The following is a 14716-nucleotide window of genomic DNA, read 5'->3' as shown; positions in this document are numbered from 1 at the left end:
TGTCAGGAAAGCAAGGGGCTGCCCAACTCTAGAAGCCGGAGCAATGGGCCCCACTCAGGCCCTTTGATTGCCTTGGGCGGGGGGAGCTGGTAGTGCCAGGGGATGCCATTAGATATTAGTGAAAGAAAGTGGTTAGCCTTGCCCACCCAGTGCCCCACGGCCACCCCTATTGTGGGACAGATTGGCACAACTAGGGGGTAATGAGTTACTTGCCGCGCCCAGGTGGGCATCCCCGAAGGAACGCCAAACCACCAAGGAACTTATGTCTTAAGCGCGGCTTGTTTCCTTCAGCACGCTGGGGGTTAACTTAACTCCTTCCTTGGGCCCTTAGGAGGGAACAGAGAAACAGCCCCAGTTACCTGGGCATGTGGAGGGGGAAGGTCTGTGGAGTGGCATCGCCTGGCATTTTCCAGGGCTGGGCTAGAACCCAGGCCGAGTTTTCCGGTTGGTTTGCTCTTTAATGGATGCGTTGCAGCCGGGGCCTGCAAAGCCGGGTTTCTCTCACTGCTGTTGCTTAAACCGCTCCAGGAATAAAACCTCGCAGGGGAAACTCGCTGACTAACGGGTGGGTTCTTGGCTGCTGAGCCAGCTCCAAACGCCTTCCGCTCCCCGCAGGGTTCCAAACTCCCCCCGCTCTTATTTTTACCCACCCGTTATTTACATTCTCCTGTCTCTCCTTTCCAGCCCCTACCCACAGATCAGCTGGGAGGCTCTTGCTGTTAGTCCCACAGCTCGACTTTCCCAGGGTGGGGCCTGCTTCCAGGGGGAGCTATGGATCTGCCTCCTGGGGGCGCTCCCCCAAATCCTGGCTCTGATGGCCCTGCATTGGCTGCAGCGGCTACCTTGTTCTTGGGATAGTTCTACCTATGATTGTCTGTGTTCTTTAGCAGCTGCACATAGCGTCTGGATATGAAGGTGATGGAGGCTTTTAAAACGACTTTCAATAAACCCTGAATTTGTATTTGTTTCTTTCTAAGTAGCTGAACTCCTGCTAGTGTCTTCATTCTTGGCTGGTGCGAAGCCAGCGCTGCGGATTTATACCAGCTGAGGATCCGGCCCTCTAATTAATTCAGACTTGAGAGTGTGCGGCTAATTTGAAGCAAATCATTTGTTCAATTCATTTCACCTTTGGTTCCCCTATTAGTGGACTGTGTGTGAAGAGACTGTGAAATTCGTTAATTTATTTATTGTTCAAAATTATTCAAATGTCTCCGGCCGATAATTTTGGCAGACTGGTCCCAAATTGCCAATTGCAGAGGTTTGTTAATTGGATTGTGTGAGTTAATTACGGGATAACAAATCGCAGCGCTTTACGCTCTTCCTGCCTGGAGCTCAAAGTACTGGATAGAAAAGGGTAGATCCCATTACCCCCATTTCACAGATGGAGGAAACTGAGACACAAAGAGGCAAAAGGATTTGCTGAAGGCCAGGCTTTGAGTCAACAGCAGAGTCCTGTTTGTGTTGGCTTGTGTAATCCGCCACCCCCATGTGAAATGCAGATTGCAAATATGACAACTGCACATACCATTTGACATTCCCATTGGGCGGACTGGGTGATGCGCAGCGCTAATCTCTAAGACAAACAATCCCGTGTGGTTTAGGTAACTCACCACAGCAGCCGGCATGTCCAATTACAGCCTTGATTGTAATATTCACAAATTTGTATTTCACGCTGCGTCGGTTAGTTACATAAGGCCTCCCGCCAGCGAATGCAAACAAGGACACGTGATTTGTGAAACCCAGTGGGAATGTGACAACTGAATGTCGACTTGGAAATTCACCTTCTGAGAATAGTCAAGATTAAAAATGGCTCAGTGGAAGCAGAGCTCAAGCGTTCGCTCTTTCCAGGGAGTGAACGCAGCAGCATCGCACGGACGATTGAAACAAGATTCACTTCTGAACTCAAATGAATATCTGGGGAGTCGAAAGTGGTCACTGTTTATAGGGCTGTGCACAGCATGGCTACTGGTAGGTAACAGACATCCAAAAAAGCAGCTCTCTACCACTCCAGATAGTGGAGGCTCTCCATTCGCTGTGTGCAGTGTAGGGCTTGTGCCACCCAGGTGAGCAGTTCTGATTCTGTCCCGCAGAGGGCAGTAGGACTAATACATGCAGGTCAGGCCGTATCTATTTCACCGGTGTGGGGTGTGGACTGAAGTTTTCCTCTGGTGTTGGCAAAGTGTGGAATAAATTCTGAATATTCTTAGTGTTCAAGGTTCAGACCATCACATGCAATGCTAGACTGGGACAGGGGCTTCTTTGCTGCCCAGAGACACGATCTCTGCCCCAAAGCACTTGCAGCTCATTACATTCATGTCACCAGTGAGCAGTGGTGCAAGCAGATTTGAATTCTTACTGGTACGCAGAGGTGACTTGTGGGAGGGACACAAAGGGGAGCACCAGCTAAAGGGGGGGCACACGGCCTCCCCGCATGACCCCCCCCATGGGACTCCTCCCTGCCCGGGGGCCCCACGCTCTCCCCATCCCTTCCCCATCCCATGCTACTGGGCGGGAGGGGGAGGCTCTGTTCTCCCACTGCACTGGATACAGATTTCTGAACCACAGGGCTCTCCCGGGAACCGCAGAGGTGAAAGGAGCAGAACACGGCCCGCCGGCAGCTCCTCCGGCGTAGCTGTAGTGCCGCCAGCCCTGTCCTGCGGCGGAGCTGTACAGACCCCAGACAGGAGATGCAGCCGCATGGAAGGGCTGGCAGCGGGGCTGGGGTGCTACAAGTGCATCGGAGGAGCTGCTGGCGGCCTCATGTTCTGCTCCTTTCGCCTCTGTGGCTCCTGGGAGAGCCCTGTGGTTCTGAAAATGTGGCTCTCTGGTACAGCGTACCGGCAATAAATATCCGAATGGCAGGCACGGCGTACCTGGCCACACCGGCTTCCTTGCCCCACAACCCGTGAGAGTCACCGACAGCAGGGGCTTCCTATCCCATCTCCTTCAGCAGCAGCCACGCGTCTCGCTGGGCCCAGCAATCGGTTCCGATATCTTGTAAGCTCGTACTGTTCTTGCCCTGCTTCCCAGAGGCCGCCCTCAGAATCTGGGCCCAATTGTGCTGAGCTCTGCACATGCAAAGACCTGGGGCCTGAGTCAGCAGCGTTACGAGGCGGCAAAACTTCTGTAGCACCCACCCTCCCTGCCCCAGAGCCATACGCAATCTTGCAACGTGCAATGGAGAAGAAATCAGCAGAGTTAGCTGCAACGTTCGGAAGCGCCCAATGCCAATTCCATTGGAAATCCTAGTTAATTAATGACCCGCCCAGCCTCATGCTCCGGTTAACCTGGCCTGCTCCAGGAGCCGCAGTCATGGAGGACACCGTGGTGCACCCTGCAGCCGGTCAAGTTAGCTTTGCTTCCTCACCCCCCCCACCCAAAATTGATGTGGCTTTGGCCTTGGGCTGATTGGCAGCAGGCACTGACAAGCCATTATTTTTCTACTGGGAACCATGCTGCTATAGCATGCCCTGGTGCTCCCTTGTGCTGGGAGGCTGCCAGCCCTCATAAGCTAAGCAGGGTCAGACTGGGTTACTGGTGGATGGGAGATAGGTCAGGCCTTGATGATAAGTCAAGAGTGGATGCTGACCTAGGGTATTTGGGGGTGGGTGACTCAGTAGAAGGTCCTGTTCCCTTGGGGTGCTTTCCCCTCCCAGTAACACACCCCATGCCTAGGGGGAGCTGTGCTGCAGGGGTGAGTCAGTAGGGGGCACTCTGCTCTCCCAGTGAGTCCTGACCCCTGATGTATAGGGGGCTGCTGCCTTTCGAACAAGGCAAAGACCCAGTGGCATTTTGCCTGAGACCCACATGCTGACCCTGCTCCTCAATGCTCCCTGCCCGGTGCAGCTTCCACTGGGTCTGGGATTCCTCTTCCCTTCTTCTGCCCCCTGGTTTGCTCCCGAGGGGTGCAGCTCAGCCCCACCCGATGGGGTTTCCAGGCCAGGCCCTGGTCCCTATGTGGCAAAGCAAGGCCGCCCAGATGCCGTGGGGCTGTGACACCCGCCTTGGTGGGGAAAGGCCACTGGGGCAGCAGGGCAGCTTTGTACAGCACCTGGCACAATGGGTTCAGCCTGGTACATGACGGGGGGGGGGCTAAATGCTACCATAATATATACAATAAAGGGTACTGACAAAATCCTGCCCCCGACCATCCCATGGTCTCCTGCCTGTAAGGGCCCCCAGGGGAGCACTGATCTGGGGGGTTGGGGTACCCATCCCCATAGCAGGATCCTAGGGTCTCCTGCCCATAAGGGCTCCCACTGGAGGGTTGATCTGGGGGGTCCAGGGTCCCCATCCCCATAGCAGGATCCTAGGGTCTCCTGCCCCTAAAGGGCCCCCAGGGGAGGGCTAGTCTGGGGGTGGGGCGGGGCTGTCGCTGGGGCCGGGCTCCGTCTGTAGGGACCCCCCCGAGTCGGGCCCCTCCCCAGCTGCGGCTCCTTGTCGGTGCCTTCCCCGCTGGGGGGGCTCTAGGGGGGTGGAGGCGGCCGGGCGGAGCCAGGCGCTGGGGGCTCCGGCGGGGGTAGGAGCCGCCGTGCGGGGGAGCGCGGGGCGGGCGATGGGAGCGAGCGGAGCCGCCCTGGCCCGGGACGGGAGCGGAGCGCGGAGCCGCGGGGCGCCGGTGAGTGGCGGGGAAGGTCCCGGGGGCAGCGGGAGGAGTTTGGGGGGCAGCGGGGAGGAGTTTGGAGGAGTTGTGGGGATGCTGGGGAAGTGGCGGGAGGAGTTTGGGGATGCTGGGGGTGGGGAAAGGACTTTGGGGAGTTGTGGGGAGATGTTGGGGGCGGTGGGGATGAGGGGAGTTGTGGGGAGTTGTTGGGGATGGCCGGAGGAAGGACTTTGGGGAGTTGGGGGGAGGAGTTTTGGGGATGCAGGGGCGGCGGAGGAGGAGTTTGGAGGATGTTGGGGGGAGTTTGGGGATGCTGGGGTGGGGAAGGACTTTGGAGGAGTTGTGGGAGATGTTGGGGTGGTGGGGAGGAGTTTGGGGAGTTGGGGATGGCCGGAGGAAGGACTTTGGGGAGTTGTGGGGAGGAGTTTGGGGGGATGCAGGGGGCGGCGGGGAGGAGTTTGGGGATGTTGGGGAGTATGGGGGTGGGAAGGACTTTGGAGTTGTGGGGAGATGGGGTGGTGTGAGGAGGAGTTTGGGGGCAATGGGGGGGGTGATGAGTTTAGGGGCATTGTGGGGATGGGGGTGGTGGGGTTTGGGGCCATGGAAGGGTGGGGTGAGGAGGTGGGAGGTGAGTTGTGGGGGGATGGGGCATGTTGGGGGGCAGAGGGGTTGGAGGCTGGGATGTTGGGGTGAGGGCTGGGGACTGCAGTGAGTGGGGTGTTTATGGGGTCACTGGGCAGTGGGGGGACTCTTGGGAGACGTGGAGGGTTGTTGGGTGTTTGGGGGAGCCGGCAGTGGGGGGCAGTGGGGTTGGAGGCTGGGATGTTGGGGTGAGGGCTGGGGACTGCAGTGAGTGGGGTGTTTATGGGGTCACTGGGCAGTGGGGGGACTCTTGGGAGAAGTGGAGGGTTGTTGGGTGTTTGGGGGAGGCGGCAGTGGGGGGCAGTGGGGTTGGAGGCTGGGATGTTGGGGTGAGGGCTGGGGACTGCGGTGAGTGGGGTGTTTATGGGGTTACTGGGCAGTGGGGGGACTCTTGGGAGAAGTGGAGGGTTGTTGGGTGTTTGGGGAGGCGGCAGTGGGGGGCAGTGGGGATGGTTCACACCAGGCCCGGCAGGCCGCAGCTGGGACACTGCCCTGCTGCCCTGATTGCACCGTGTCCCCGATCCCCAGTGGGGAGGCCCCGTCCCCAGAGTGCTGGGAAAGTGTCTCGCTCCCTCTGGCCCCTCGCTCGGCTGGGCTCAGGAGGGTGATTTACAGCGGAAGCAGCCCCTGCCTGCTCTCCCTTTGGGTTAAAAGCCGCAAGGGACCGACCCCTTCTGTGTGACCCGGGCCAGCCAGGCCTCTCTTCGCCCAGCCCCCGCCTGCCCTTCTAGCCTGGGCAGGGGCTGGCCAGGCTGGCGGCTGCTGTGGCATATGGATCTCTGTCCTGTTTGGCAAAGCGCAGGTGTGAGGGTTAGGGGAGATGTCCTCTGTCTCTGCCCCCTTCCCATAGGGCTGCCTCTCCTGTCACCGTTGCTGCCCTATGCAAACTCCTGCGGTGCAGCGTGACAGGCGGTTCTGTGGTTAAGACCCTGGATTTGGACTGCGGAGAATCTGGCCTCAGCTCCTGGTTCTCGGGCGAGTTGTTTAAGGCCGGACTGGAGTCCTTCCATTTGCTCGGGTAGGGGTTGGATCCTCTCGCTCGGTACCTCGGTGGAATGTAACGGCCGGGATGGAAAGTGAGTCCTCTAGAGCAGAGAGTCTCATTCCAGGGAGCATCGTCCGGAAGCTTCGTCTGAGGAGTCACGATGGGAGAACGCCAGGAGGGGGGGGCTGGCAGGGTGCCCGGAGAAGGCTAGGAAAAGCGAGTGTAGGGGGATGCGTCAAATACACCCTGATCTGGTTTTGGAGGACCTGGCTTTCACCTCTGCAGGATGGGCGGGCGAGCCCTCTCCTCGCCGGCTAGCTTTGGCTGCCGCGAGAACGTGTGGTTATTGCAGCCAGCCCCGGATTTCAAGCCGACGCCAGCTGCGCCATGAGCTGTTCCTTGAGCCCAGCATAATATGCCTGTTTGCGGCCGGAGCTGGAAGGTCTGAAGGGAGCTGTAATGTGATTCTTGGATTGGGAAGGCTGGCGGGGGAGGGGGGAGAGCTGTGACCTGCTCCTGATGATGCCAGCTGGAAGGAGGGAAATCTCACAGTCCTTCCTCTGGCTTCGTGCTTTGCTGCCCAGCAAGGAAACAAGCACCCTCTTCCCCACCCAGTTGCTGCATTAGGGCCTGATCCAGAGCCCGCTGAGGCCACCGGAATGGTGGCCGTGAAGTTCGGTGCGGCCCGTGGGGCGGGCAGTATGGGAGGGGGTAAACGTGACCGGAAGGTGCACATGGGATCCAAGTCAGGAGCATGAGAGAGACATGCAGCGAGAGGCAGCCCCCCGCCCCCCTCCCCGGTGCGTTCTGATTAGCTGGGGAGGATGTTTTGGTGTGACGTTGGAGCCATCTGCGTCGACTTGAAATGGCAAATGGTTTGTTATTGCAGGGCCTGTGAGCTGATCTCATCTGACTTTCTCCTGTGCAGACAAGCTTCTCCAGCGGGGTGTCATTCCTTTCTGAAGGCTGGCTGCTTTCCCCTTTTAATTTCTCCTGTGTGTGTCTTTCTTTCCCCCACCGCCTCCCTTCCCTCCAGCGGGGTCACGTCGCTGAGGCATGCACAGCAGCACCCCGGGCTGGATGTGGGCACGCAGCTCGGCCAGCTTTCGGCTTTGTTGGCAGGAGCGTGTGACGATGCCTAGAGGAAACCTCGGCCCTGCCCTGCTCCCAGCAGCATAAATTTCACTAGGGAAAACGACACCCACTGTTTGGCGGCTGTTACATTAATTGCTTGTGTTGTACTTTGGACTCCAAGTCTGACGGCTCGGGTGGGGAATTCAAACTCGGAACAGCGGGAGGTGTAGTGAGGATCAGTGCTGTGTGGGAGAACTGGCATCTCATCAGCTGTGTGGAAAACCTGAAGGTAGAAAATAGTGTGTGTGGGGGGGGTATGTACACGTGTGTGTGTGCATTGCTCCTATGCTTGAATTGTCGATTCTAGTATCAGCAGGGTTATGAACATTGACCAGGCACCTCTGAGCCTGAGCAATAACCCTAGTAGCCCTGGGCAGAGAAGAAAAACCAGCAGGAAAAAGCTTTCCTAAGCAGTTTCAGAGTGAAATTGACATGATTTTTGTCAGTTTCCCTTCTGCCCTGGCCTTCTGAATAGCTGTTGTGATACTGACCAGAGTCTTGTGAGTTTCACACTGCTGCTGCTTCAGAAACTTCTGAGCAGCTGCAGAGGAGAGCTGTCTGTCTGCAGACTCAGGGTTCACTGGGATGCTTGGAAGGCTTCCTTTGCAGCCAAAAGGGTTAGAAACTCACATGTTCCAAATTCATTCACACAGCACACATTAAAAACTGACTAACTGATAGGTCTCAAAATGCAACAGGGAATTGTCATTGACTGGGTCCGTTTCCACTGGGGTTCTGCAGGGGTCAGTTCTTGGTCCTACGCTATTTAACATCTTTATCAATGAGTTGAGAGAGAACTTACAATCATCACTGATAAAGTTTGCAGATGACACACAACTTGGGTGAGTGGTGAATAATGAAGTGGACAGGTCACTGATTCAGAGCGTGTGATCTGGAAACTGGGCGCAAGGAAACAGTATGCATTTTAATGCAGCTAAATGTAAATGTAGCCATCTGGGGACAAAGAACGCTGACCATACTTATAGGGTGGGAGATTCTATCTTGGGAAGCAGTGACTCTGAAAAAGATTTTGGGCTGTGGTGAATAATCAGCGGAATGAATGTGATCCTGGGATGCACACACAGGTAGGGCGACCAGATGTCCTGATTTTATAGGGACAGTCCCAATATTTGGGGCTTTTTCTTATATAGGCTCCTATAACCCCCAACCCCCTGTCCCGATTTTTCACACTTGCTGTCTGGTCACCCTACAAACGGGGGAAGCTCAGGAAGGAGCAGAGAGGTTATTTTACCTCCGTACTTTACCTCCGTACTGCGACCGCTGCTGGGATCCTGTGGCCAGTTCTGGGGCCCGCAGTTCAAGAAGGATGTTGATCAGTTGGAGAGGGGTCAGAGCAGAGTCACGGGAAGGGTTAGAAACCCTGCCTGGTAATGACAGACTCAAGGAGCTCAGTCTATGTAATTTAACAAAGAGGAGGCTAAGGGGTGGTTTGATTATAGTCTATAAAGTACCAAACGAGGAAGAAATCTCGAATATGGCTGTGCAATCCAGCAGAGAAAGGTATAAAACCATCCAGCGGCTGAGCGTTGTAGCTAGACAAATTCCAACTGGAAATAAGATGGACGTTTTGAATGGTCAGCGTGAGTAACCATTGGAGCAAGACGTGGGTTCTCTCTCACTACCCGGTTTTAAACCAAGAGTGGATGTTTTCCAAAAAGATCTGCTGTAGGAGTTCAGTGGGGGCAGATCTCTGGCCTCTGCTACACAGGGGCTCAGACTAGTTGCTTCTGGCCTTGGAATCTATACGATTCTACCGAGATTGATGGATTCTTTGCCCCCCCAAGCCCTCCCCACCCCATTCTAACTCTCAAGACGTCCCGTGACACTGATGTACTTGTGTACACTGAGGAAAGATGGAAACTATAATCACCCTTCACCATCTCACGGCCCCATTAGGCGGGCGCTTAGGAGGGAGGACATCTGTTGTGATTCCCCGAGGGGGAATGACTGTGGAGCAAGTTACAAAACAGCATTTCTGCGGAGGCCAAGGAAGCGCTGGGACAGAGGCTCCAGTGAAACTAGATGACCTTCTAATCCATTTACCCACATGCTGGCAGTTCCCGCTTCCAGGCAGAGGAAGTAAGGATGAATGCAGAGCAATGAAAGTTAATCTGCGTGCAGCGGAGAGGGAAGATCCGGACGGCCACGGGTCTGGCATCTTCTCTTGGGTGTCTGGCAGTGTCTGCAGATTGCTGCTCTCCTGAGCATCGCCGTGGTATAACTGCATGCTGGCAGGTGCCGGGCATCTCAGGCTAAGCAGGGTGGGTCTGCTCAGTACCTGGATGGCAAATCACCAAACAAAACCCAAGTTCAGTAGGAAGTGAAGTTGCTTATTTCCTGGGAGGCGCCCTCCCCCACAACCGTGCTGTGCTGCTGGAGAGACCATCTTTCAAAAGAAATGTAATTCCAAGGACCCAGTCATTAAAGGTCTCCTGTCCCTTTCCCCAAGAGCAATTACAGGCTTCTAACCTAAAATTCCCCATGGACTTTCAACTGGACCAGGGGTCCCTTTTCACTTCCTCATCTAAACAGTCCCCTCGCGTTGCTGTGTGACATTACACAACCCAGAGGTGGCTGCATTTTGGTGGCGGGCGCAATAATTCCTGCCTACAGCGTTGGGATGCCCCACACTCTGGTTTTGGTTAAAGATGAGGCCAGAGAGGCGTACTTGGGAAGGGCTTTGCTGGTCGGGTTCCCCCACGTGCCCATTTCAGGCAGTGGCCCAGCTCAGTGGCCCTAACCACCTGCTGGCCCCATTGGCAACTTCTCAGGAGCCAGAGGGCGACTCCAGAGTCCTGCCCCAGTCATAGCCCCCCTCTGCATGAATGCAGCTATTGTGATGTGTCTGGTGGCGGTGCCGGGAGCAGGACCCTTCTGCGCTAGATGCTGCACAAACAGCACAAAAGACAATCCCTGCCCCCCAAAAGCTCAGCTCGGATGTCCCGCCTCCGGATCCCGGGGGAGACTGGTCACATGGCGATGGAGAAGCGCTCGGGGTTTTACAGCCGGGGGTGAGCCCGTAACAAAGAGGAGGGCAGCTCCGGGCCGCGGGCCGGCAGTACTCCCGCAGGCCGTCCCCGGCAGTGTGAAGAAACCTTGAGTCGGGCATGTTGGTTTCTCACTGACCCGTGCCCGAGCGGTGCCCGTGCCTAGGACGGTGGCAAATGAAGCGATCGCTTTCCCCTGGCAGCGGAGGGCTCCCTGCGGGCCTCTCTCAGAGGCTGGGGGGTGGATTGGGGAGGACACACGGGGCAGGAATTGGAAGTGGTTTCTAGGGGAACTAGCTTGAAATAGTTACGCTTTCTGGTGGAAAACCCAGCCCTCCCCTGCTCTGCTAGAGTCCTGCGTCCCCCAAAGGCCAGCAGGGAGTAGCCTGTATCTGCCGTCCAGCCCTCCCGGCCTCGGCGAGCATAGCCGTGCTTGTGATTTATTCACAATAGGATTAAACTGTCCCTTCTGCCCAGGCCTGTATGTCCCCCACCCTCCCACGCTCCATGCGATGGGGCTCGTTAACCTGGCCCAAGTGTGTGTCTCTCCGAGGTGGTTGAGTGGAGCAGCCGTTCCCCGGAGCTTTCGTTCCCCTCGGCGGTTAGTCATTTAGCGGCTCCATGAATCCTCCCATTGCAGCGGTTCAGCTTGGGGGGGCCCCACTGCCCTTCCTTTGGCACCGGCCCCTGTGGGCGGAGCCTCTCTGCAGAAGGGGGTGTGGCTTTTCAGAGGGCGGAGCCTGGCTGCTGAAAGGGCCGCTCAGCCAAGCGGGTGATGGATCAGCTCAGCTGCTTTTCTTTTGGGGTTTTCTCCTGAATGTAAATAGCTGCTCGGCAGACGTGCCCAGAGCTCCTGGGGGGGAGAGGCGCCGTGGGGCTGAGCTCACCGCCACAAGGGCTTGGTTGTGGGTCTGATCAAGGGGAGCAGGCGCCAAGAGACTTGAATGGGCTACTGGCCCCTCCGCATTTGCCTTCTTCTGCTGATGTCTCTGGACGCTGTTTGATCCCCTGGCTCATGGAGCAGCATTTAGCACCGGGTGCTTGGCACGCCGGGCAGAGCCAGCGCCGCTCAGCGGGTGCCCAGGCGGCCGGCGGGTGGGCCAGAGATAGGGTAGATTGAGGCATAACCTTGTGAAATGGATTGGGGCTGACTGGGTCCTGCTGGTTTGAATGAGTTTCCCGGCGGTAACGTGCCGGACAGTTAGTGTCCGGCTCCCGTGTCGTAGGCTGGCTGTGCTGTTCTGTGCAGGGCCCGGGGGGAAGGACTGAAAACACGTCTGGGGGGAAGGGGCGTGTGGCCCAGCGGGGCTGGTCCAGCAGTGGCCCCCCTGGAGCCGTGGGTGCCAGTCACACAGGAAATGAGTTTGCTGGCTCTCAGCAGCGTGGTGCGGCCCCCTGCCATGCGCCCTGCGCTGGGAGCCCGGGCGGACGAGGGGCCGTGCTCCAGAGGCGCAGCCGGGGCCGTCGAGCTCTCTGTCCTGTGTGGGGAGGAGCGGGGAGAGCGGAGGGGGGTTTGCAGCGCACCCTGTCCCCTCAGGCCTGGCGCTCGTGGCTGTTCGAGGGAGGAGGAACGGGGCGGCTGGTGGCTTCGCGCTCTGAACAGGAGGCAGCATCGCTGGCGGTGGGAACTCTTTGGGCCTTCAGGGAAGGGGCAGGACGGTGTTAATTAGCCTCTCCTAGGCTGCCCCAGGGGCTGTGCGAGCCAGGCCATGTGGCCAGGATGGAGGGGACTCAGAGGGGGGCAGCTGGACACGGCCTGGGGAGCCGTGGGGCCGGAGCAGCTGGAGGTGGGTAGCCTGCCAGGCCCAGGGGTCGTCCTTCACCTGGGGGGGGCTGGGGGTTTTCTGCTGGCGTTGGGTGACTTGGTGGGACCCTGGGGTGACTGGCGGCTTGTCTCATTTCTGGGTGTGTTTCTGGCCCGCCGGGTGCTGGGCCTGGGGCCTGGCGAGTGCCCAGCCAGTGACTGAGGTGCTGGAGGGGAACCCCAGGGGCCCGTGAGACGGGGTTTGGAATCAAATCCTGCCTCTCCCCCCGCCCAGCAGAACTGCCCTGGCTGTGCCCCCCCAACTGTGGGGTGAGGGGCAGGACCAGTCCCCGAGGGGCTGCACTCAGGGCACCCTGGCTCCGCAGGGGGCTGGGACTGGGTGCTGAGGCTGGGTCCCCCCTGGCTGTGGCAAGGGCAGAGCCGCAGCGTCCCAGCCCTGACCGGGGACGGTTCCCGTGCGCAACCCGCTGCGTGTCTAGAACCCTGGGGGGGCCCTTCCCCCCACCCTCCAGCCCCACCCCGGGGCCCTGCTGCCAGGGAGGGGGATCCGCCGCCTGGGGAGCTGCTGGGAGACGGGCGCAGGGGACCCACCGGCTCCTGGCACCCGAGGCCCTTCCCTGCGGGTCCCTGTGCGGCGGGCTGCGCAGCGGGGTCATTCTGTCCCTTGGTCCGTCCGAGAGCCGGGCCTGGGACCCGAGAGAGGGGAGCAGCCCCCCAGCAGGCCGGCGGCAGAGCTGGTCTCCCAGGCCCATGCTGTTGATTGCACAGGGCCAGGCCATGCCCCCAGCCAGCCTGGGCGATGCCCTGCTGCCAGACCAACCCGGAGGCTGCCCGTGTCCCCGGCCGGCCTGGGCAGTTCCCTGCTGCCTGCCCCTTTAAGGAAAGTTTGTTTTTCTCCACGCCCGGCAGCTATTTTAGTGCCAGACCAGCTGAGCAAGCGTGTGGGCTCCGGGGCTCCACCCGCGGCAGGAACTGGATGGGCTGCTTGCCCATCCTCGGCTACCAGGTACAGGAGCGCCGGCAAAGCACCTTTCTCTGCCTCGGGCCTGCCTCTGCCGTCCTCGCTCTGGCAGGGCCCAGGCGCCTTCGGCCGAGGGCAGAGCAGCACCCGCGGGCACGGGGCGCTCCGGCGGAGAAGCCAGCCACACGCCAGCTGAGCGGCTTGGAAGGCTGATTGTGGGGGGCCGGGCACAGCCCTGTGCCCACTCCCTTGGCACGGGAATGGCGGGACGCTACCTTCCCCCGCGGGGAGCGGCCTGCGGCATCTGTGCCAGGTGGCTCCTGCTTTTGCCGCCTGTGCTGCCCCCTCTGCTGGTGCCCCTCTGAAATGCCACGAGTGGCTGCCCAGCAGCCGCGGGGTCCCTGTGCCACCCGGCAGCCTCCAGTCCTCACCTGCAGGCCGGGATGTGGAGGAATTGCATCCGGTCCCGAGGGGCCAGCTCTCTGCTGAGTCCTCCCAACCCACTGCAGGCCTGGCCGCTGGGGTGGGGGGGATGTTTGGGGGGCAGAAGGGTCCCGTGGGTCGGGACACTGGCTCAGGACTCGGGAAACTGGGTTCTGTTCCTGGCCCTGCTGCGTGACCTTGGGCAAGTCGCGGCACTGCTCCGTGCCTCGGTTTCCCCAGCTGTAAAATGCAGATCACCGTCCCGACCTCATCTGGAAACTGCTCTGAGCTTGGCTGATAAGGGGCCGTTCGGCGAGGACGTAGGGTTATGAGACCTCATCTCTGCCCTGCAGGCTCTGGGCTCGTGACCCCTTCGCAGCCCTCTGTCAATGCAGATCACCATTACCCCTCTCTGGGGGGATTAGCCTGCGCCCCAATTTACAGATGGGGAAACCGAGGCTCAGAGCAGGGTCCCAGCATGTTGAGGCCACGCTGCCCTTCACCGCAGCTCTGCCATGTCAGCCCTGCCCGGTGCCCTGCCCGGAGGGGAAGCTGGCACTCACCCTGCCTCTTGTGCCAGGCAGCATTTCCCTGGGGCGTGGTGCCACCGTGGCCCGGGCAACCCATGAGGTATTCGCCCAATGCCAACCGGGGGGGGGGGAGCGCCGCCAGCCGAACAGCTGGGGCCTGGGGTCCCCCCTCCACGCGCTGCCCACGCCCTGCCCTGCCTGGGTGGGGGCTGCTGGCACTTGCAGCCCCTCCCCCAGCCTGGGGCCTTGGTTGCTGAAGGTTTTGCTTGAGGAGCTCCTGGGTGGGGTGGAAAATGGGGGTGGGCGGGGACAGCGACCGGCCTGGGAGAAACTAGCAGCCCTTTGTCCCAGGGCTTCCTCCCCCGGCGCCTGGCCTCAGCGGCCATTCAACCCACGTAATCTCGGGAAACAAACGCGCGCGGTGGGTCCTGGCAGCCTGGCCGGGGCGGCGGAGGGAGCGGGCGTCTGTCCTGGGCAGGGTCCCTGCACCCACGGGTCACAGCGACCGGCTGAACTGGGGGAGCAACGGTCTCCTCGGGCCCGATCCCCCGCTCCACGTGGGCAGGCCTCAGGCTCGGCGTGTGGCAGGTGGGGAGACGGGGACCCCGTTCTAATGAGTGCGGCTGGCGACTGACCGGGCACAACTGGGCTGGGGCTCCTGTGAG

General features: G+C 59.4%; 1 protein-coding gene across 2 annotated transcripts in view; it reads left to right on the top strand.

Moving 5' to 3' along the window:
• Positions 1–4525: 4525 nt before the first annotated feature.
• LZTS2 (leucine zipper tumor suppressor 2) overlaps positions 4526–14716 on the top strand; it is a 35077-nt gene continuing 24886 nt past the window's right edge. Inside the window, exon 1 of one of the 2 annotated variants that reach the window (XM_039482137.1) lies at positions 4526–4618. The gene's annotated coding sequence lies outside the window, so the exon portion shown is untranslated. The remainder of the gene's footprint in view (positions 4619–14716) is intronic. The other variant, XM_039482136.1, reaches the window with a different exon arrangement.

This window comes from Mauremys reevesii, linkage group 7 (assembly GCF_016161935.1).
Source record: "Mauremys reevesii isolate NIE-2019 linkage group 7, ASM1616193v1, whole genome shotgun sequence".
Classification (NCBI taxonomy): Eukaryota; Metazoa; Chordata; order Testudines; family Geoemydidae; genus Mauremys; species Mauremys reevesii.
Note: the sequence above shows the minus strand (reverse complement) of the source record. Positions and strands in the feature narration are given on the sequence as shown.